This window comes from Labeo rohita, chromosome 10, assembly GCF_022985175.1.
Source record: "Labeo rohita strain BAU-BD-2019 chromosome 10, IGBB_LRoh.1.0, whole genome shotgun sequence".
NCBI lineage: Eukaryota > Metazoa > Chordata > Actinopteri > Cypriniformes > Cyprinidae > Labeo > Labeo rohita.
In genome coordinates, this window is record NC_066878.1 from 25,199,790 (window position 1) to 25,212,436 (window position 12,647).

Consider the following 12,647-nt stretch of genomic DNA (forward strand, 5'->3'; position numbering starts at 1 on the left):
AAACACATTTACAATTCCGATGGCAAAAGGCCAGTGTCTCATTTCCATAAAAGTGCGAGAGAAGAAAACATCTGGCGCTACTGTAGATGACGATGAAATCTGATGGAATATTATCTAATATTAATGCAAACTATCCATTCACCTGTAAATGCAAACAGGGTTTGAGTTAGCGGTCAACACACAGTTGAGAGATGACACGAGGGATTTGTTTGTGTGAGTGAAATGAAGATCAGTACAGAACCTAGTAAAGTCTAAGGAATAATCTTCAGATTTGTTCTTGCACACTTCATCTGTCTTCATTTTCAACTTACTAGCACTAACTGAAGATGCATTCTGGGTTTACCTTTGCAACTTTAGACTATATATTGTATCCTGTATATCTGGGTAAAGTGTAGTGGTCTATTAGAGGCAGATGGTGGCGCTGTGTAAGGGATGACAACCAAAACTAATACTGAAAAGGAAGCATAGGCATTTTCCTTAGATGCAAATGAGATTAAAACCTTTTTTAAGATCAAAAATGCAAAAGACCAAAAATGCAAAACAAGCTAGATAAAATAAGTTTGTCAAGACAATATTTGAAGGTTTTTAGTTTGAAGTGCATTAAATAACTTTAAGATTAAGTTTGAATAGTTTTAAAAGCTTGATGTTTGAAGTTTTAAATGGATTTAATAGCTTGAAGTTTGAAGCAGTTTTAAGAATGAAGTAGATTTAGTAGCTTAAAATTTGGTTTTAATTTTAAAGTAGTTGTAAAAGCTTGATGTTTCAAAATTTTAAGTAGTTTTTGTAGTTTGAAGTTTGAAGAGTTTAAGTAGTTTTAAAAACTTGAAGTTTGAAGCAGTTTTAAGATTAAAGTAAATCGTATATATTTCAGTTTTTAAGTTCAGGTTTTAAGTTTAAAATATTTCAAAAAGTGTGAAGTTTTAATTTTGAAGTAGTGAAGTAGTGTCAGAAGTCTCAAGGTTTTAATTTAAGTACTTTTTAAGAGCTTAGAAAGTTTGAGAAAGTTTTCAAAAAGTTTTTAAAATAAATTTAAATAGATTTAATAGCTTGAAGTTGTTAGGTTTTAAGTTTAAAATAGTTTAAGTTTTTGTTTTAAGTGAATTTAATAAATAAATAAAGTTTTAAGTTCAAAGTAGTTTTAAAAGCTTAAACCATTTGTAAGAATTAAGTGAATTTAATGACATGGAAAGTCGTTTAAAAAGCTTGACGTCTGAAGGTACTAATTTTAAGTAGATTTTATAATTTGAAGCTGTTAAGTTTTTTTGTAGTTTAAAAAGTTTGAAGCAGTTTTAAGATGAAAGTAAACTGAATATCTTGAAGGTTTTAAGTTTTAAGTGGTTTTAAAGGTTTGAAGTTTAGTATAGTGTACTTTTTTAAGACTGAAGTGGATTTAAAAGTTTAAGGTTTGAAGGATTTATGTTTAAACTCGTTTTCAAAGCTTGAAATTTGAAGTAATTTAAAGTCGACTGCACGCTTTTTGCAAGTAAACCCTCCTCCAAATTTGTTATACACTGTAAAAAATGACCGTGAATTAAATGGTAACAGATTGTAAAAATGCCACAGTAAAAATCTGTTAAATGATTAACAGCAAGTTCTCCTACTATATATGGTGAAAAACTGTATTGGACATTGCATGTTTTTATTGTATTTTTATTGTAGCATAACGTTTTTCGGAAGTGAAAAAGAACGTAAAATTTACAAATTCCAAAAAAAAAAAAAAAAAAAAAAATAATAATATATATATATATATATATATATATATATATATATATATATATTTGGGTTTTTTTTTTTGAATTTTTTTACCCTTATTTTTTCCTTATTTTTTTCTTTATTTTGTTTCTTCTTATTTTTTTCTTATCAGTTGTGTACATTAGGGTTGTATGATACATCTAATGTTGTTAATTTAATGTTTATTGCATAATTTCAGTTTCATGTGTGTTACCATGATGGTATTTAGTGTATGTCTGAATGACCCCCTGCACCTTATATATATGTCTAGTATTTTCTTATTACCACCTGCTTTTGGTATATTTGGTATATTAACATTATATCACTTTTATGAAATAACGTTATTTAAATGTAAATTTAATTTAAACTGTAAAACCTAAAACATTGCTACCTTATTTTTTTACTGAAAAATCTGGCAACCACAGCTGCCAGTGATTTAGCATAAATTTTAATTTTTTTTTTTTTTTTTTTTTTAACATTTTAGACAGTGTTGGGGAAAGTTACTTTTAAAAGTACACTGGAAAAAATAATTTGTTGAGTCAACTTAAAACAATTTGTTACCTGGCTGCCTTAAAATTTTAAGCTCAGTCAACTCAAAAATGTTGAGTCAACTTGAAATGTTAAGTAGTACTAAGTAACAACTTAGATATTTAAGTTCATTCACCTGAACTTTTAAAAGAAAAGTCCACATCCAAAACAAAGATTCACATATAAATTATATTATTTTTATGAAAATAACCGATCGTTTTGCTAGATAAGACCCTTCTTCCTCGGCTGGGATCATTTATAACCACATTTGGGATCATTTGAAGCTGCATTTAAACTGCATTTTGGAAGTTTAAAATCGGGGCACCGTATCAGTCCATTATATGGAAAAATCCTGACATGTTTTCCTCAAAAAACATAATTTCTTAATGACTGAAGAAAGAAAGACATGAACATCTTGGATGACAAGGGGATGAGTACATTATATGTGAATCTTTGTTTTGGAAGTGGACTTCTCCTTTAAGGCAGCTGGGTAACAAGCCCAGCTTTTAAGTTTAACAAACCAATTTTTTTTGTTTAGTCAACTCAAATATCTAATTTGTCACTTACTTAGTAAACATTTCAAATTGAGACAACTTATTTGAGTTGACTGAACTTAAAATTTTAAGGCAGCAGGATAACAAATTATTTTAAGTTGACTCAAATTTTTTTTTTGAAGTGTAATGTATTACACTGTAAAAAATAAAAAACACAATTTGTTGGGTCAGCTTAAAATAATTTGTTACCCTGCTGCCTTAAAATTTTAAGTTCAGTCAACTAAAATAAGTTTAGTCAACTTGAAATTTTAAGTTGTACTAAATAACAACTTAGATATTTGAGTTTTCTAAACTTAAAAGATTGGTAAGAAACCCAGCTGCCTTCAAATTTTAAGTTGGTTCAACTCAAATATCTAAGTTGTCACTTAGTATAATTTAACATTTCAAGTTGAACTTTTTTTTTTGAGTTGACTGAACCTAAAATTTTAAGGCAGCCAGGTTACAAATTATTTTACGTTGCCTCAACAAATAGTTTTTTGCAGTGTACAATATTGCATTACTCCCTAAAAAAGTAACAAATTGCATTAGTTACATTTTATGCAAAGTAATGTGTTACTGTACATCACTTTTGCGTAGTTTTTTTCACTTTGGCAGGGCTTGCTAACAAAAAAATAAATAAATAACAATAACACTTATTTGAGCAATGTTTAAAGTCATTTTTTAAGTACAATGCATTACTTATTTAAAAAATAAGTCAGATACTTTGTTGTGAATTTAGTTACTTAAAGTAATCTGATTACGTTATTTGTTACTTGTAATGCATTACCCCCAACACTGGTGATAGATAGATAGATTGATAGAAGTGAAAACCTATTTAAGGTCAAACAAAAAATAAAAACTAGTGAAATTCCCCAAACGCTGCCGGTCTGTCACCACTCGTCCATCGTGTTGACGGGGTGCGTCTGCGGTTAAGGCCACATTACTGCAGCAGCGAAACGCAGCGTGATGCGTGTTGTTCTTCTAACTGTTTACTGCGGCGCAGTGTTGGAATGTGACACAGCCCACACGGTTTCCAAGGATACAGTTCTCGAGAAAAGAGGCGATAACAAACCTCCATCTGTTCCGCTGTATTCATCACACATGCCCACGACCCATTTCCCCCAAAACTTCATCTGCCAACTCGCAGTTCATTAGTGAATACTGCAAGCATCAGTTAAAACTTCTCTACACCGCTACATTGTGCTGCATCATTAATCATGGTCTCTTCCAGAGCGCTCGGCTACTTCCTGCCACAGATCATCAGAAACCCGCTGGACTATTTTACCACTACAATCCTCATTATTCAGGGGCTGGGAACCCAAATGCCACACTGAAATGCTTTCCTTAAAGCTCTGATTAATACCTGTCCTGTACCGAGTTCTGCCACAGACCTGCTAATAGATCATCTTAGAATAACTGCAGGTGGGCGACTGTTAACAGCACTTACACGCACATTAAGCCACATATACTGTAGAACAAATCTTAAATGTCCAATTTTTTATTTTTGCCTCCAAATATAGCTACATTGTCACCTAGCTTTTTATATAAACTTGGATACATATTACAGCCATCTTTATTTGGATATGTTCAATATACTCACATAAAGCCAAGTATAAAGCAAACCGCCTTTTTTAATGTTGTAAAATGCGTTATATGATACCAACTTTCTTTGCATAATAGCAAAATATATGCTTAATAGAAAATCTCAACTGGCATTTTTAATTTTATCACAAATTGTAAATAAACTATCGCCAAAGTTGGATATATTGTATCCAACTTATCCAAAGCAGTATATACTATATACTGTAGCAAATCCCAACTGCCTCATTTAAAAAAAATATATATATCCTCAAAAAATGTAAGTAAATATAAAGAGATTTGTGATAATAAATCCATTCACATAAATGTAGTACAATCACATAAAGATAATTTTTTTAAAGAAGTCTCTTCTGCTGTATTTAATTAATCTAAAGTACAGCAAGAACAGTACAATTTTGAAATATTTTTACTATTTAAAATAACCGTATTCTATTTCAATATATTTTAAAATGTAATTTATTTCTGTGATTAAAGCTGAATTTTCAGTATCATTATTCCAGTCTTCAGTGTCACATGATTCTTCAGAAATCATTCTAATATGCTGATTTACTGTTCAACAAACTTTTTGTTGTTGTTGTTGTTATCATCAATATTTAAAACAGTTGAGGACATTTTTTTTTTCAGGATTCTTTGATTAATAGAAAGATCTGAAATTATAGAAATTAATACTTCTATTTAGCAAGGATGCTTTAAATTGTTGAAAAGTGATGATAAAAACATTTATAATGTTACAAAAGATTTCTATTTCAGATAAATGCTGATCTTTTGAACTTTCTGTTCATCAAAGAAACCTAAAAACATTCTACTCAGCATAATAATAATGATAGTAATAATAAATGTTTATAGATGAGCAGCAAATCAGTATATTAGAATGATTTCTGAAGGATCATGTGACACTGAAGACTGGAGTAATGATGCTGAAAATTCAGCTTTGAAATCACAGAAATAAATTACATTTTTAAATGTAATTCAGTGTGTAGTTACAGTAAATGGACTAAACAAAGCCTATTTTTTTGTATTTGAGTTACTCGAGGATTCGTTTCAGCCGTACAGTCGACTTTACTAAATGTAACTATATAAAAAGCAGGATGATAATATAAAGTTAGATATATGTATATTATACAGACCTCATACTTGTGTAATGCAACGGGTCTTTTTTGTTTGCAAAATGTAACTATATTAAATGTGACTGTTAAGACTGTTATTCATGATTTTCAGTATGCATTGTGAAAAGTGCTATACAAACATATCATTTTTGAGTCGTTCGTTCATCTTACGGGGCTGTCACGTGACGCTGATTTTGCTATAATTAACAAAATGACTCAAAAAAAAAAAAAAAAAGATTTGTTCATTTTGCCGAACGAGACTCAAAGGTCCGAGTCGGTAAAATGATCCCAACTTCCCATCACTACTACGAATCGTGTCCAAGTCGTGTCCCAGTAATATGTGTTTATTAATCGATTACAGGTTATAGAGCGTGTCCTATTTTCTCTGACCTTTCTCAGCTTGTGCTTCAGCCGTCTGCTTCTTTCTTAATTGATTCACTCCCAGCGGGTCTCATTTGAGAGTTGATAAATCATATATGCTGGCAGTTTTAGATTGAGAACATGTGGCACGAGGTCTAATAGGAGCGAGGAATGAGGCACAGCGGCTCTGAACTCAGACTGAATCGACGGAGGCAGGAGAGGCTCGTGTGGACGGATGAATGTGTTTGGTTTCTGATAAAGGCTTGTACACACATTAGATAAGAGAGAATGAGACTGTGAACTTGTTAAACACTAGAGAACTCCAGAGCAGTGCTGGATAGTAACTGATTACATGTAATCTGAATTACATTCAGCAATCAGACTCCAATAACTAAATATGTGTAATTGGATTACATTATGTTTAATGCTTGCAATTTGTTTTGTAGTTTGTAATTGTGTTTGTTGGAATGACTCACACCGATTGATGTATTGAGATTAAGATCTTTTTTTGGGTTCGTTTTACTGTTTCGCTCAGCTGATGGTGTGTGTTTGCTGGTGTAATGGTGTGGTGTTTGTGTTGAAACACAATCTGTTTCTCGTCTCAATCCAAACCTTGTGTCAGTGTGTAGCTGCTGGGTGACAGGTTGGTTCTTCAAGCTCAAATAAACATCCAGGAGATCAGAATGAAACCACAAAACCTGCTCATTTGTTTCCATTGGAAGCTTGTTTTGAGTTGTCAGCATCTGCTGCTCTTTTGGGAAAGTGTGGCGTGTTTTTCTAGCATATTTTGTATGAGTGTTATTTTATTTTTTTAATTTAATTTTATTATTATTTTTTTTAATTTTATTTATATATTTTTATATTTTTTTATTTTAATTTATACATTTATTGTTATTTATTTTATTGTATATATTTTATTTTATTTATATAGATTTTTTTTACTTTATTTTATTCATTTATTGATATTTTATTGATTTTATTCTTTTATTTTGTTTTTTTCATTTATTTATTTTATTGTATATTTTTTTATTTTATATTTTATTTTATTTATATATTTTTGTTAATTTATTCATGTATTGTTATTGTTTAGTTTATTTCTGTTTTTTTTATTTTCTGTTCATTTTTTTTTAATTGGTTTATTTTATTTTATCTTATTTATATATTTTTAATTCATTTAATTCACTATTTTAATTAATTTAATTTATTTATTTTATTGTATATTTTTTTATTTTAGTTTTGTTTATTTTATCTTTTTTATTTTATTTATTTTATTTTATTTATATATTTTTGTATTTATTATGTTAATTTATTAATTTATTGTTATTTATTTTATTGTATGTTTTTTATTTTGTTTTTGTATATTGGTTTTATTTATATATTTTTTGTTTTATTTTATTCATTTATTGTTTTTTATTTTATTGTATTTTTTATTTAATTTTATTGATTTTATTTTATCATTTCTATATTTTTATTTTATTTTATTCATTTATTGTTATTGATTTTATTTTATTGTATTTCTATATTTTTTGTTAATTTATTCATTTGTTATTTTATTTTATTTCTATATTTTTTTTTATTTTATTCAGTTAGTGTCATTTGTTTTATTGTATTTTTAATTTTATGTTATTGAATTTTATTTTATCCTTTTTATATATTTTTATTTTATTTTATTCATTTATTGTATTGTATAATTTTTTTATTTTATTTATTGTATTTTTTTTATTTTATTGATTTTATTTTATTGTATTTATATTTGTTTTTGTTAATTTATTAATTTATTGTTATTTATTTCTTATATTTCTTATATTATTTTATTTTGTATTATTTCATGACATCAGTATTTTCCTGCAGTTCTGAAGTCATTAGTCACATGACATTTACATTTATTTTAGAGTTCTTTTGTAAAACTCTTTGTTTCAGAGTGTGTGTGCTGCAAGCAGAGCTCTTGTAATTGTCCTGTTATATTTGAGCGTTACACAGGCCGTCACGGTTCAGTCCTTCAGCTCCTCCGTTTCGTCATTATTCTAAAGCTGGTCATTATGCCAACCATCTGCTCCACATTCAGAGGCGAGATGCAGCTCTTGTCGTCTTTCTGCTGATGGCGTCTTATCAGTCGGGCTCTGGAGCCTGTCCAGAGAGACACACTTCAGGATTCAGCGCTCTCAGGAGCTTTGGACAGAAACTCTGCTGGAATCTTACAGCATGTGCAGTAATGCAGCAGACGCCGGGGTTTTACACCGCTGATGAGGAACATAATGCATCGAGCACTCGAGACCCCGATGCTCCGCACAGTCTGTGTTTGTCAGAGTCAGTATTGTTCGTCAGTTCATATACAGTATGTTCACGTTGCAGTTCAAGGGATAGTTCAGCGCAAAATCATCATTTATTCATTTCAACAACAGTCACTTTTATCATGTGGACCAAAAACACAACATTTCAAAATATAAATGACATGTAGTTGTCGTTTTTCACGATTTGATCTTGTTTGTATGAGCTTTTATGCATAAAATCATTACGATATTAAGTAGATCATGTTTCACAACAATACTTTGTAAATTTCCTACCGTAAATATATCAGAAGTTAATTTTTGATTAGTAATATGCATTGCTAAGAACTTCATTTGGACAACTTTAAAGGCGATTTTCTCAATATTTAGATTTTTTATTGAACCCTCAGATTCCGGATAGTTGTATCTCGGCCGAATATTGTCCTATCCTAACAAACCATATTGCAAAATTTTTTATTTTAATATACTTCAAAACATAATTTATTCCTGTGATGCAAAGCTGAATTTTCATCAGCAAAATATCAATCTTTTCTAACAATGTAAATCTATGCTATCACTGTTTATTAATTTAACACAATTAAATTAATTTCATTCAAAAAAAGAAAGAATTTAAATTTTTAATTTTTGAACAGTAATGTATATTGTTAGAAAACCTTTCCATTTTAAATAAACGCTGTTCTTTTTAACCTTTATTCATCAAAGAATCCTGAAAAGAAAGCATCACAGGTTCCCAAAAAAATTACCAAAATTAATAAATCAGTATATTAGAATGATTTCTGAAGGATCGTGACACTGAAGACTGGAGTAATGATGCTGAAAATTCAGCTTTGATCACAGAAATAAATTACATTTTAAAATATATTTGCATAGAAAACATAGTTATTTTTAATTGAAATAATATTTTACAATATTACAGTTTTTTCCTGTATTTTTGATCAAATAAATGCAGCCTTGATGAGCATAAGAAATGAAACCATAAAGATTTTTACTGATCCCCATATATGTATATGTGTATGTTAAAAAAAAAAAAAAAAAAAAAAAAAAAAAACAAAAAACAAAAAAAAAAAAAAATATATATATATATATATATATGTCTATATGTCAATATATATATATATACACATATATATATATATATATATATATATATATATATATATATGTATGTATATGTGTGTGTGTGTGTGTGTGTGTCTATATATATATATATATATATATAATAGTGATTTTGTTTTTTTTTAATCAGTATAAAGGCTGTATGTAATTAATTAATCTGGTAAATTACATTCAAAAAATGCTAAATTACTCAATTTATTTTTGATCACAGAATGCCACTAATGAGGTGATGTGACAACAATGATGCACACTACTGTTTGAAATGTTTGCATACTGTTTCATATACTATTTAGTTTTTTGTTTTGTGAAATGTGGACCTGTACCTGTTCTTGTGAGAAAATCTCATTTATCTTACATAAACAGAAAGAAGGCATTGCCATGATGAAAAGAGTGAGCCTGATCAATTCATTCAACAAGAAAGAGATAAAAATCGCCACTGGTTTTCTTTTGAGAGGTTCAGGTCAAGTGGATTGCATTGTGGGAAGCAGCATCACACATCGTGCAGTTAATACTCAGATGTTGGGTATGAGTTTGGTTTGATTTGCAGAGATCGAGCGCGAGTTTCAAGCGCGGCATTAGCGACGGTGCCACATCACGAGCGAAGCTCTTAATTACCGCCTGAAGCTCTTCTCAGACTCTGGCGTTCTGGAGTCTGGAGTTCTCTCAGAGAGAACGTGCTCAGCAGATCCTCCATCTGCAGCGCCGCCGTATCTCAGCCGTATCCCCCCGTGTGTGCCGAGGTCGGCCTGATCCGCTCTGTCTGTCGCTCAGCGACGGCTGCGACACAGCCCGCGGCCGACGCCGTACGTTTCCTCCGCAGCTCCGCCGCACAATCGATAGTCACCCTGCGGGGCTCAGAGACGAAGATCAAAGATCCCAGTCATCGTTTCTGACAAAGTCTCTTTTCCTCCAAACTGTTTGCACTCGCTCGCTCTCTCCCTCCCTCTCTAAATCCTGTGTGTTTTGTTGAACTTTTGAAGTGCTCCAAATTCTGCCTCTGAAAAGCCTCCTGTTTCCCCCCTAAAATGGAACTTTAACTAATCAGAAATGTCAGAGCAGAATGTAAAACATCATTATCTGGCCTCTTTTAAATGCGATTTCCTTTCATGCACCACCCTCTTAGATGCTAAAATAGTTCACTCAAAAATGAAAAATCTGCTGAAAATGTGTTCACCATCAGGTTATACGAAATGTAGATGAGTTTGCTTCTTTATCAGGTTTGCAGAAATGTGTTCTTCCATCACTTGCTCACCAATGGATCCTCTACAGCGAATGGGTGCCGTCAGAATGAGAGTCCAAACCAGGCCCGGTTCTTGGCCGCCGGTGTTGGGGGTGATGCGTTACAAGTAACGCGAGTTACGTAATAATATTCCCTTTTTTCAAGTAACTAGTAAAGTAACGCATTACTTTTGAATTGCTAAGAAAATATCCGAGTTACTTTTTTCTCCATTTCTTGATTGACAAGTCTCCTGTCTGGAAATTGTAAGTAAACATGATGTTACTGTATTCTAGACTAAATGTGAACATGCATTAATTCATCTCACTCACAAAAAACAGATTCAGTATTCCTCAAAATGAATAAAAACAGTGAAATGCAAACTCAGAATATGACGCAACCCTGCAATAATTAAATATGTTAAATAAAACAAATATCCTTTATGTATTTAATTCCATTTTATTAACCAGTGTCTTTGCTGCCGACCTTTGATGATGCAATTCAACCATACTAATTAAAAATTACTTTAAATGAACTAACATTTGTGCTTTATTTTTTATAGCTGAAGAGTGATCTCCTGCATAAATGTACTTTTCTTTCAGCCTGAGGTGAATTCATTTCACTTTTGGTGTAAAAGCACTTTTACATTAGAATTGTTGTATATTAAAAACAAAGAAACAAGCCCTGCCCACATTTAAAAAGTAACGCAAAAGTAATGTAATGCATTACTTTCCATTAAAAAAAGAAACTAAGTAACGTAATTAGTTATTTTTTCAGGGAGTAATGCAAAATTGTAATGCATTACTTTTAAAAGTAACTTTCCCCAACACTGTTGACTGCTATAGAAGGGTAGTAGGGTGGTGGCGGTGGGTATTTATACTGTAGATATTGCTATATTCACTATATACACTGGGAAAAATGTTTTCATGGGCAGCCTAGAACAGTGCTTCTCAACTCCAGTCCCCAGGGCCCACTGCTTTGCACATTTTGTATGTCTCTTTTATTTAACACACCTGATTCAGATCATCAGCTTGTTAGGAGAAAGATCCATGAACTGAACTGAGTTTGTCAGATTCAGAAACGTACAAAATGTGCAGAGCAGTGAGCCCAGAGGATTGGAGTCGAGAACCACTGACCTAGAATATCATGCACTTTCACAACACTTTTCACTACTTTTTTTTTTCCTTTACTGAATAGCAAAACAAAACAAAAAATATTTTGTCCTCTTTCTCTGGATCATTGTTTCTACACTAGTGATTCTTTTCAGATAACTTTATTTATTCCAAACAAGGCTGTAATCATGTCTACAATATTGGTCCCCCCAGTAGTTTTGAGGGAAACATAAATACAAGACCACTATGGTGATGCTATTCATTTAAAAAAAACTAAATAAATAAAGGATTTAAATGGATTTAAAGGAGAAGTCCACTTCCTGAACAAAATTTTACAGATAATGTTTTCACCCCCTTGTCATCCAAGATGTTCATGTCTTTCTTTCTTCAGCCATAAAGAAATTATGTTTTTTGAGGAAAACATTTCAGGATTTTTCTCCATATAATGGACTGATATGGAGCCCTGATATGGAACTTCCAAAATACAGTTTAAATGAAGCTTCAAACGATCACAAATGCGGTTGTAAACGATCATAGCCGAGGAAGAAGGGTCTTATCCAGCGACACGATTGGATATTTTTATTACAAAAATACAATGATAATATTTTTCTGGTGACTTTTAAAAAAGAGCAGTGCGTTGCGGTTGGGGGCTGTTTAAATTTTTTTTTTTTTTTTTTTTTTTAGCCTTTTGGCCCCAAGACTCAACTAATCTGTGCAATTCTCCTGCTGTGATCCTTGGAGAGTCTTTGGACACTTAAACTCTCCTCCTCACCATGCATTAGGACGATATAGACACACGTCCTTTTCCAGGCAGATTTGTAACATCTTTAGTTGATTGGAATTCTTAATTATTGTCCTAATGATGGAAATTGGGATTTTCAATGCTTTAGCTCTTTTCTTACAGTCACTTTCTATTTTGTGAAGCTCAATAATCTTGTTCTGCACATCAGAACTATATTATTTAGTTTTATTCTTTGTGCTGGATGATTAAGGAAATTTGGCCTTTGTGCCCCTCATATTTATAATCCTGTGAAACAGGAAGTTATTGCTGGACAATA